Source organism: Delphinapterus leucas, chromosome 2 (genome assembly GCF_059928025.1).
Source record: "Delphinapterus leucas isolate spDelLeu-1000000601 "Yukka" chromosome 2, BTC_Dleu_Yukka2, whole genome shotgun sequence".
In the NCBI taxonomy this organism is placed as follows: domain Eukaryota; kingdom Metazoa; phylum Chordata; class Mammalia; order Artiodactyla; family Monodontidae; genus Delphinapterus; species Delphinapterus leucas.
In genome coordinates this window covers 127,802,672-127,815,098 of record NC_143130.1, presented here as the reverse complement: position 1 = coordinate 127,815,098, position 12,427 = coordinate 127,802,672, and positions in this window count along the sequence as shown.

The following is a 12,427-nucleotide window of genomic DNA, read 5'->3' as shown; positions in this document are numbered from 1 at the left end:
ACTTATTGAAGAGGCTGACTTTTCTCCATTTTATATTCTTGCCTCCTTTATCAAAGATAAGGTGGGTTTATCTTTGGGCTTTCTATCCTGTTCCATTGATCTATATTTCTATATTTGGGAAAGTACCATATTGCCTTGATTACTGTAGCTTTGCAGTATAGTCTGATGTCAGGGAGCCTGATTCTTCCAGCTCTGTTTTTCCTCCTCAAAGACTGCTTTGGCTATTTGGGGTCTCTTGTGTTTCCATACAAATTGTGAACTTTTTTGTTCTAGTTTTGTGAAAAATGCCATTGGTAGTTTGATAGGGATTGCACTGAATCTGTAGATTGCCTTGGGTAGTATAGTCATTTTCACAATGTTGATTCTTCCAATCCAAGAACACAATATCTCTCTCCAAATATTTGTATCACCTTTAATTTCTTTCATCAGTGTCTTATAGTTTTCTGCATACAGGTCTTTTGTCTCCTTACGTAGGTTTATTCTTAGGTATTTCATTATTTTTGTTGCAATGGTAAATGGGAAAGTTTCCTTAAGGTCTCTTTCAGATTTTTCACCATTACTGTATAGGAATTAAAGAGATCTCTGTGCATTAATTTTGTGTCCTTTTACTTTACCAAATTCATTAATTAGCTCTAGTAGTTTTCTGGTTGCATCTTTAGGATTCTGTATGTATAGTATCATGTCATCTGCAAACAGTGACAGTTTTACTTCTTTTCTGACCTGGATTCCTTTCATTTCTTTTTCTTCTCAGATTGCTGTGCCTAAAACTTCCAAAACTATGTCCAATAATAGTGGTAGGAGTGGGCAACCTTCTCTCACTCCTTATCTTAGAGGAAACGTTTTCAGTTTTTCACCATTAAGAACGATGTTGGCTGTGGGTTTGTCTTATATAGCCTTTATTAGGTTGAGGTAGGTTCCCTCTATGCCATCTTTCTGGAGAGTTCTTATCATAAATGTGTACAGATTTTGTCGAAAGCTTTTTCTACATCTATTGAGAAGATCATATGGTTTTTCTCTTTCAATTTGTTACTACGGTGTATCACATTGATTGATTTATGTATATTGAAGTATCCTTGCATTCCTGTGATAAACGTCACTTAATCATGCTGTGTGATCCTTTTAATGTGCTCTTGGATTCTGTCTGCTAGTATTTTGTTGAGGATATTTTGGTATCAAGGTGATGGTAGCCTTGTAGATTGAGTTTGGGAGTGCTCCTCCCTCTGCTATATTTTGGAAAAGTTTGAGAAGGATAGGTGTTAGCTATTCTCTAAGTGTTTGATAGAATTTTCCTGTGAAGCCATCTGGTCCTGGGCTTTTGTTTCTTGGAAGATTTTAAATCACACTTTCAATTTCAGTGCTTGTGATTGGTCTGTTTATATTTTCTATTTCTTCCTGGTTCAGTCTCAGAAGGTTGTGCTTTTCTAAGAACTCGTCTATTTCTTCCAGGTTGTCCATTTTATTGGCATATAGTTGCTTGTAGTAATCTCTCATGATCCTTTGTATTTCTGCACTGTCAGTTGCTTCTTCTCCTTTTTCATTTCTAATTGTCTTGATTTGAATCTTCTCCCTTTCTTTCTTGATGAGTCTGGCTAACAGTTTATCAATTTTGTTTATCTTCTCAAACAACCATCTCTTAGTTTTATTGATCTTTGCTATTGTTTCCTTCATTTCCTTTTCATTTATTTCAGATCTGATCTTTATGATTTCTTTCCTTCTTCTAATTTTGGGTTTTTTTGTTCTTCTTTCTCTGATTGTTGAGGTGTGAGGTTAGGTTGTTTATTTAAGATTTATCTTGTTTCTTGATGTAGGATTGTATTGCTATAAAATTCCCTCTTAGAACTGCTTTTGCTGCATCCCATAGGTTTTAGGTCATCATGTTTTCATTGTCATTTGTGTCTCGGTATTTTTTGATTTCCTCTTTGATTTCTTCAGTGATCTCTTGGGTATTTAGTAGCGTATTGTTTGACCTCCATGTGTTTTTATTTTTTACAGTTTTTTCCTGTAATTGATATCTAGTCTCAAAGCGTTGTGGTCAGAAAAAATACTTCATATGATTTCAATTTTCTTAAATTTACCAAGGCTTGATTTGTGACCCAAGATATGATCCTGGAGAATATTCCACAAGCGCTTGAGAAGAAAGTGTATCCTGTTGTTTATGGATGGAATGTCCTATAAATATCAATTAAGTCCATCTTGTTTAATGTGTCATGTAAAGCTTGTGTTTCCTTATTTATTTTCATTTTGGATAATCTGTCCATTGGTGAATGTGGGGTGTTAATGTCCCTACTATGATTGTGCTACTGTTGATTTCTCCTTTGATGCTATTAGGATTTGCCTTATATATTGAGGTGCTCTTATGTTAGGTGCATATATATATTTACAATTTTTATATCTTCTTCTTGGATTAATCCCTTGATCATTATGTAGTGTCCTTCTTTGTCTGTTGTAATAGTCTTTATTTCAAAGTCTACTTTGTCTGATATGAGAATTGCTACTCCAGCTTTCTTTTAATTTCCATTTGCATGGAATATCTTTTTCCATCCCTTCATTTTCAGTCTGTATGTGTCTCTAGGTCTGAAGTGGGTCTCTTGTAGACAGCATATAATGGGTCTTGCTTTTGTTTCCATTCAGCCAGTCTATGTCTTTTGGTTGGGGCATTTAATCCATTTACATTTAAAGTAATTATCAATATGTATGTTCCTATTATCATTTCTAATTGTTTTGGGTTTCTTTTTGTAGGTCTCTTCCTTCTCTTGTGTTTCCTGCCTAGAGAAGGTCCTTTAGCATTTGTCATGAAGCTGGTTTGGTGGTGCTGAACTCTTTTAACTTCTGCTTGTCTGTAAAGGTCTTAGTTTCTCCATCGAATCTGAATGAGATCCTAGTTTCTCCATCGAATCTGAATGAGATCCTTGCTGGGTAGAATAATCCTGGTTGTAGGTTTTTCCCTTTCATTACTTTAAATATGTCCTGCCACTCCCTTCTGGCTTGCAGAGTTTCTGCTGAAAGATCAGCTGTTAACCTTATGGGGATTCCCTTGTATGTTATTTGTTGTTTTTCCCTTGCTGCCTTTAATATTTTTTCTTTGTATTTAATTTTTGATAGTTTGATTAATATGTATCTTGGCATGTTTCCCCTTGGATTTAACCTGTGTTGGACTCTCTGTGCTTCCTGGACTTAACTGACTGTTTCCTTTCCCATATTACAGAAGTTTTCAACTATAATCTCTTCAAATATTTTCTCAGTCCTTTTCTTTTTCTCTTCTTCTTCTTGGACTCCTATAATTCGAATGTTGGTGCATTTAACATTGTCCCAGAGGTCTCTGAGACTGTTCTCAATTCTTTTCATTCTTTTTTCTTTATTCTGCTCTGTAGTAGTTATTTCCACTATTTTTTCTTCCAGGTCACTATCTGTTCTTCTGCCTCAGTTATTCTGCTATTGATTTTTTCTAGAGAATTTTTAATTTCATTTATTGTGTTGTTCATCATTGTTTGTTTGCTCTTTAGTTCTTCTAGGTCCTTATTGAACATTTATTGTATTTTCTCTATTCTATTTCCAAGATTTTGGATCATCTTTATTATCATTTCTCCAAATTCTTTTTCAGGTAGACTGCCTATTTCCTCTTCATTTGTTTGGTCTGGTGGGTTTTTACCTTGCTCCTTCATCTGCTGCATATTCCTCTGTCTTCTCATTTTTTTAACTTACTGAGTTTGGGCTTTTCACAGGCTGCAGGTTTGTAGTTCCCATTGTTTCCGGTGTCTCCCCCAGCAGCTAAGTTTGGTTCAGTGGGTTGTGTTGGCTTCTTAGTGGAGGGGACTGGTGCCTGTGTTCTGGTGGGTGGGGCTGAATCATCTTTCTGATGGGCAGGGCAACGTCCGGTGTTGTGTTTTGTGGTGTCTGTGAACTTAGTATGGTTTTAGGCAGCCTCTCTGCTAATGGGTGGGGTTGTGTTCCTGTCTTGCTAGTTGTTTGGCATAGGGTGTCCAGCATTGTAGCCTGCTGGTCGTTGAGTGGAACTGGGTGTTAGCATTAAGATGGAGACCTCTGGGAGAGCTTTTGCCATTTGATATTATGTGGAACTAGGAGGTCTCTGGTGGACCAATGTCCTGAACTTGGCTCTCCCACCTCAGAGGCTCTGGCCTGACACCAGGCCAGAGAACAAAGACCCTGTCAGTCACACGGCTCAGAAGAAAAGGGAGAAAAAATGAAGGAAAAAAAAATTTTAATAATAAATTATTAAAATAAAAAAAGTAATAATAATAAAAAAGAAGAGTGCAACCAAACCAAAAACCAAATCCACTAATGAAAACAAGTGCTAAAAACTATACTAATATAAACATAAAAATCAGAAACAAATCAGTCACAGACAGCAAACCCTAAGTCTACAGTTGTTCCCAAAGTCCACCACCTCAATTTTGGGATGGTTCACTGTCTATTCAGGTATTCCACAGATATAGGGTACATCAAGTTGATTGTGGGGATTTAATCCACTGCTCCTGAGGCTGCACAGAGAAGTTTCCCTTTCTCTTCTTTGTTCGCACAGCTCCTGGGGTTCAGCTTTGGTTTTGGCCCCATCTATGTGTGTAGATCACCCTCAGACATCCATTCCCACCCAGACAGGGCGGGGTTAAAGCAGCGGCTGATTAGGGGGCTCTTGCTCACTCAGGCCCAGTGGAGCGAGGGGTACGGTAGTCATAACTGGAATGCAGGGCGAGCCTGCGGTGACAGAGGCTGCCATGATGTTGCAACAGCCTGAGGCACGACATGTGGTCTCCCAGGGAAGTTGTCCCTGGATCACAGGACCTTGGCAGTGGCAGGCTGCACAGGCTTCTGGGAGAGAAGGTGTAGATAGTGACCTGTGCTTGCGCACAGGATTCCTGGTGGCTGCAGCAGCAGCATTAGCATTCCATGCTCGTCTCTGGGGTCCAAGCTGATAGCCATGGCTCGCGCCCATCTCTGGAGCTCATTTAGGCGGTGCTCTGCTGTCCATGGGTACACAGAGCAGGAATCCCCTCTCCTTGTGAGAGACCCTGAATCAACGGTCTCTTGCCTCTTCGGCAGGTTCAGACTGTTTCCTGGACTCCCTCCTGGTTAGCTGTGGCACACTAGCCCCTCAGGCTCTGATCATGTAGCCAACCCCAGCCCTCTCCCTGGGATCTGACCTCTGAAGCCCAAGCCTCAGCTCCCAGTCCCCACCTGCCCCAGCAGGTGAGAAGACAAGCCTCTCAGGCTGGTGAGTACTGGTCAGCACTGACCCTCTGTGTGGCAATCTCTCCTCTTTGCCCTCTGCACCCCTGTTGCTGCACTCTCCTCTGTGGCTCCGAAGCTTCCCACCCACCCACTCCCTGTCTCTGCCAGTGAAGGGGCTTCCTAGTGTGTGGAAACCTTTCCTCCTTCACAGCTCCCTCCCAGAGGTGCAGGTCCCATCCCTCTTCTTTTGTCTCTGTTTTTTCTTTTTTCTTTTGCCCTACCCAGGTACGTGGGGAGTTTCTTGCCATTGGGGAAGTCTGAGGTCTTCTGTCAGCGTTCAGTAGGTGTTCTGTAGGAGGTGTTACACATGTAGATATATTTTTGATACATTTGTGGAGAGGAAGGTCATCTCCTTGTCTTACTCCTCTGCCATCTTGACGGTCCCCCCAGTTATCTATTTTATACATATTAGTGTATATACGTCAATCCCAATCCCCCAATTCATCCCACACCTCTCTTCCTCCCTTGGTGTCCATGTTTGTTCTCTCTGTCTGTGTCTCTATTTCTGCATTTCAAACAGGTTCATCTGTACCATTTTTTCTAGATTCCACATATACATTAATATACAATATTTGTTTTTCTCTTTCTGACTTACTTAACTCTGTGTGACAGTCTCTAGGTCTATCCACATCTCTACAAATGACCCAATTTCATTCCTTTTTATGGCAGAGTAATATTCTATTGTATACTTGTACCATATGTATACATATTGTTGATTCACTTTGCTGTACAGCAGAAACTAACACAGCATTGTAAAGCAACTATACCCTAATTTAAAAAAAAAAGTATTTTCATAAAGGTAAAGCATGTATACCAGCACTCACATCAACAAAACGAAAATTATCAGTACCCAGCAGCCTCCCCATGCTCTCTTCCAGTCACTCCCCTGCCCCCACTATCCTAAGTTCTAACATCATAGATTAGTTTCTCCTGGATTTTTAGTATGTCTATGAGATTCATTCATCCACATCATTGCATATAGTTCATTCATTCTCAGTGTTGTATAGTATTACATTGTGTGAATATACCACAATTAATTTATTCATACTACTATTGATGGACATTTATGCAACAGCTTGGGGCTCTTAGAAATAATGTTGTTATATATACACACTACTACATATAAAATAGATAATCAACAAGGACCTACTGTATAGCATAGGGAACTCAGTATTCTGTAATAACCTGTATGGGAAAAGAATCTGAAAAAAATGGATATATGTGTGTGTGTGTGTGTGTGTGTGTGTTTGTGTGTGTGTGTATATATATATAATTAAATTACTTTGCTATACACCTGAAACTAACAAAATTTTGTAAATCAACTATACTCCAATATAAAATAAAAATTAAGTTAAAAGAAAAAAAAACATTCCATTTAAATCTAGGTCAAGATACTTAGTCTCTTAAAACAAAACAAAACAAACTAAAACTAATTAAAATAGCCCTTGAAGATGGAGTTGAGACAAAATTGTATGTTTCACTAAACATCAAAGAAGCACTCTTGAGTGTCTGCCTGATGGTTTAGCATCATGGAAATTTGATCTCATTCTCTCTTGATATTGATTCTTGCCTTGTCAGGATAAAACATACAAAAGAACTTTGTACTGGGTACCTACACATGATATCACATTTATTTTAACAAATCTATCAGGTATGCATTATTATATCAATTATATATAAAATGGAACCGAGGCTCAGAAAGACTATGTAATCTACCTATAATAGCATAATTAATAACAAAGAGATTCATAATCACAGAAATCACTTCAAAGCCTAAATACTCTCTCCTCTCCAGTATGCATCCTCTTTCTTACCTTAAAACATATATTCAAATGACTTTTAAATTACCAATTTAAATAAATTTCCATAAGCCTGTAATTGTATAATTCTGGTACACTGGAACTTCATGATTCTCCTTTATGCACTAGTAACAGTGTCTTCTATATTTCAGTGTGATAGGCCAGTCCTGTCTTCAGATGTTCAAAATATACTGTGAATTACCTATATCCCAGAGAAATATGTGCTTTTGTAAATGATAAATTTAAAAAGCACTTAGAAAGATCATTTAAAAGTTGTATAGCTACAACTTTACAAAAAAATAGCTATCTATCCATGTATTTCTTCTTTATCTCTTTTGGCATATTTCTGAAAAACATGGACTACCATAATAGGATTTAAGTGCCCAATGTAAAAATACTACTATCTTAGCTAACTAGTTTCGTCTGTTTCTTTTTATATAATTTCTACTGAATATTTAATGCCTCCACTACTAGTGTCAAGGGCAACTTATGAAAGATAATATATTTCATATCAATGGTACAAATCAAATGTAAGTTTTGAGTTTGCAAAATGATTCAACCAAAGCAAGAAAGAAAATGAAAGGTGGATTAGTATAGTGAAAGCAATAAAAAGACAGAAAACTGAGAGTAGCAATTGATAGTCCAGAAATAAAGAGATAATTTTACTTTTAAGATATGTTTGATCATAGGAAATTGAATCGAAGGCAATCAGTTGAGAGAGATGAATAAATATATAATATGGAATAAGAAACTATCTTTTTACCACATAAATATTTAAAAATAAAAGAAACATTCTACTCATCCATTGCAACAAAGTGACATTACTGAGAAAAAGAAATTACAGCTATATATAAACATCTTGACTTCTCATTGAAAATAAAAATCATTATCAAAGAGAATATAATAAAAAATTTTAATTTATGGTTCATTTAATACATGTTCTATAAAACATGTACTTTACTCATTTTTATTAAACCTAAATAGAAATACATATAAATCATATTTAACTTACTGATGAAAAGTCATGGTTATTTCTACAAGTTGTTACTACACTACTATAAGAATTTCAACTTTTGTTGCTCATTGGATAGCCTGCACGAGTCCAAATTTGATAGTCAGTATTTCATATTAATTTATGGATTCTTGCCATTTGTAGAGAGATGGAAGTGACAGTTTGGCCAATCTAGAATCTTGTATGCTGTCAGTATTTATCAATTTTAGTCATAACTCTCAGTTTCAGTTTTATTTTGTAACTGAATTTAGAACCAACTTTTCTCAATTATTCTAAGATAAGAAGTAAAGAAGAGACTTCAGAGGATTTTGGCTTCTCAAAAGCATAACTAATTAAGTGAAATTATTTACAAATTGTGACTATTAACAAAGACATTGCCACATTTATTGACTGTCTAAGGGAGGATATTGGAGACAATATCTTATCATGATGCCTCTCTGGCCTGGATCTGAAGAAGAGAAGACAGGAAAACTCAAGGGTTGTCTTTCATAAACATTGAGACATGTCATCCTTGGTTTTATAATTATTCTGAAATAATCTTCAAAATGAGACGAATCTTGAGGATATAAGTGCTTTCAATCCTTTAAGTTACATAAAATTTGGTTTTATCCTCTTCTCAGATACATAGGTTATATTTCTCTTTTCTGCAAGAGGGCAACTTTTTGAAAACATGTTTAGCAATTAGTTATTCAAGAGTTTCAGGAGATTATTCCTTAAGATAGCAGACATAGCTATCTCTGGGCCCCAATAAGAGCAAATATCAAGCTCAGAATTCTTTTAATAACAGAGACTGAAATTTTCCATAAGGAATTTGTGACCAAACTCTCTCTTCCTTTTAATTTTTCTCTTGAGAAAGAACATCTGGGCCAGGCCTAGTTGTATTCAACGACAGAACCAGAAAAGAATATGAAAAATATATGTAACTGTTCTGTACTTTTTAAAGAGACATTTTAAATCAAATTTTAGTATACAAAACACCTGAAATGCAACCCTACTTCTTCTATAGCTCAATCAAGATCAAACTGAGGAGATACACTTTGAATCCTTGTTCAAGTCACTCTCTGAGACACGGTGAGTTATATTAAGATAACTATACCATAGGGCCTGCCCTTCAGGGGCTCAATATCTAGTTTTATGAAGACCATCATACAATGTCTGTATGTGACTCCTGAAGAAAGGTATTGGTTGAATGGGGGAGTGGAGCCCCTGGCCACCTCTATGATTTCTGATCTGTAAGGCATGGCTGGAGAAATGCTGTGGGGGGTATGTGCTAATTGCTTATAAAACAAAGCCTGCACTGAGACTAAGCACTCTGCCCATAATTCATCTATGGCTTCCTTTTAGCCTCTTACCTAGGATAGGCAGAGCTTACCAAGTGCAATGGAGAAAAAAAATCAAAAACAGCTGCTTCTATGTTATTTCATACTAGAACTCTAAATTATATCATACTAGAGTCGATGCATAGATATAGGTCCTCAGAAATCTTCCCCAAAAGTACTCTTCTATTTCTTTACATTAGTAACCATTACCATCAAATGCATATTTTGAGTTACATACTTGAGATGTACTTATGATTTACCTTAGTGCTATGAAAATCTGGATGATAATGTTGTCCCCTAGATTCTCATTCTGCATAGTTGCCTAATTTCTGGTCTATATGCATGGCAGTTTTCTCCATCATGTAATGAAAAGGCATTACACAAATTCCCTCTGGAGGTTAAATAGAAAAGCCGTGCTTCTACATACTTGGCATATTTCATGGAATTGATGTCTACTAACACACTGCATTTTAAGCCAATTACTCTAATGGTTCTCAAAGAATGTGTTTGAATATCATCACTCTGCATTATTCTCAAGAGCCAGTCTTTATGTACAGTGACTACATATATTCTTAAACAACAGATGCCTTAGGTGGAAGATGAGCTTGTCGAAAAGTATCTGCCACCTATTTTTGCCCACTATTATTCCCTTAACAGCTTACTACCTGTGGGCACTGTGAGCCACCAAAGAAAAGTGTCATTCCCTAAAGTACCACCACAATAACAATACTTATGAGGTTGGCGTCAGAAAGCCAGCTGAAAAGCATTTCCCAGTACACTGATGCAATATGTCATTTTTGAAAATCCCATGTTAGTGAATATGACTTTGGGAATTGACTTAATAACAATGATAACAATAAAAATGGTTAGCACTTAGCAAGGAAAGTGTTTTTCATCCCAAAGGGCCCACAAGTGCTTCAGACTAAAAAATGCAGTCATCTCTAAGAAGCGTGATGGCACTCAGCAGAGTAAAGAAAGCTCAGAAAATGATCATCAAGGAGAGCAGCACAAACTCTCATCTAAAAGGGATATCATAAGCTTTTTATTTTCCATGTGGAGTGATATAACCTTGGATTTCCATCTCTGTAGAAGGGTGCCAATACATCAAAAGTAAGCTTTTGTGTCCCACTCTAGGCAGAAACTATTGAGTGGTAAGGAAAATTGACCTTGCAGCTATGGAACTCAGGTTTAGAAGGTAACAAAATGGATCCAAATCACCTTGGCATACATTTTTACTACACAGGATCTCAATGTAGCCATCCTATTATAGAGATGTACTGTTAAAATATGAGTCAAGTGGGTTTCTACTTTAAAGAAAGGTAATGAAGGTTGAATTGCTGGGTAATTCTGAGCCTTGCAGATCATGTTCACAGAAAAGGTTTCATCATGCTGGCAAATGGCTTTTTGATCTTGCTGAATGAAACTGCCATAGTTGAGACTGGCTGACTTCTTAGGCTCATCTATTATATTCATGTACAATACTGGCTCTGAGGATATTTCTCTGATACAAACCAAGAAATGTTTGTCTGTAAATGATTGTCAAGAATATGCTTTTCTTAAGCCATGAATAGTTATTTTCTTTTATTCAACATAAACTTGCCTTAAGTACTGATTTTTGCAGTATCTATTGGCAAATTTGATCTGAAATTACTTTGATTTAGTACATATCTTACTATTAAAATAACTTAGTCAGTTGGCCCTCTGACTTTGTTGATAACCACAAACTAACCATATTAAATGAATTTCTTTGGGTAGGTTTGACATTTGCCAATAGGTTTCCAAATTTCAGGAATATTCCATTATTCTGGCAAAATAAAACCTTATTTTTCTTTCCTGCCCAACCCCCATCTCGTAAAACTGAAAATCCATCCAATATTTTTTTCCTCCAAATACAGATTTTCATCTTGAAAATGTAGCTATTGACCCATTGGCGGTGGAACAGGAATGGTTTTTCTCTCTGAGTAATGCATACATGATGTTCCACACGCTAGTTCCTTTCACTGTCCCTCTGACACTTGACAGGAATTTGTCTCTGGAACTGACAAAGCTAATTTGTATCCTGGGAATAAAATTCCATGACCCAGAGACCTAAAGCATTATACTCTAGTAGAGTTGTTCCAAACTTAGTTGGCCTTGGACCTTGTCCAGTGAATGAAAATCTCTGGAGCTGGGGGCCTATATCTTCAAAGCTCTCCATAAGAGGTGATCTATCAGTTAAAATTTATATACAGCTTCTAGCAATAAAAACTTGAAATAACTGTGCTTAAACAATATGAAAGTTTACTTTTTTCTGTTTTTCTTTTAGAAGTTAGGAAAAAGGCAAGGCCAAGCTGGTATAGAAGCACCACCAAGTCAGCAGAGCCCCAGGCTCCTTCCTCCTGCTCTGCCATTTTTAATCATGGCTTCCATCCTCAAAGTCACTTAGAGGATCAAAATAGCAACTCAAACTCTTTCTCACTACAGGCAAGAAACAGGAGAGTAAGAGATGAGGAAAAAATGAAGCACTTCCAAGTTGAGGAATTTCCGTTTAAGTATCCCTCCCAGTATTCCAGACAATATTTATACATACGTCTAATCACAGAATTTATAGAAGGTACTTTATCCAGGATACATTTTGTCACACCTGGCCACTCTTAAATCCCAAATAATATTGGGTCCTCTTTCTAGGGAAGACAAAGAGAATGAATACTGGATAGGCAATTAGTAATCACTCCTCCAAATTATTATCAGATTTGAAAATTAGAGGAGATTCCAGTCCAAGATGATGACAAAGGGGCTTCCTGAAATCACCTCCTCCCACGGATACACTGAATCTAAAGTTATACATGAAGCAATTCCCTCTGAAAGAAATCCAGAAACAAACTGAGTGGACCCTCCAAAGCAAGTGAAAGAGAAAGTACACACATCACTCACAAAACAAAACCAGTAGGAAACACTGAGACACATTCTCACCAAAAACGCCATCCCCAGCATATTGCCGTACAATTTGGAGGGAACTCCCAACTCCCAGCTTCTCCCTGAGGAGTAAAGGGGGTTTGAACCTCATATCT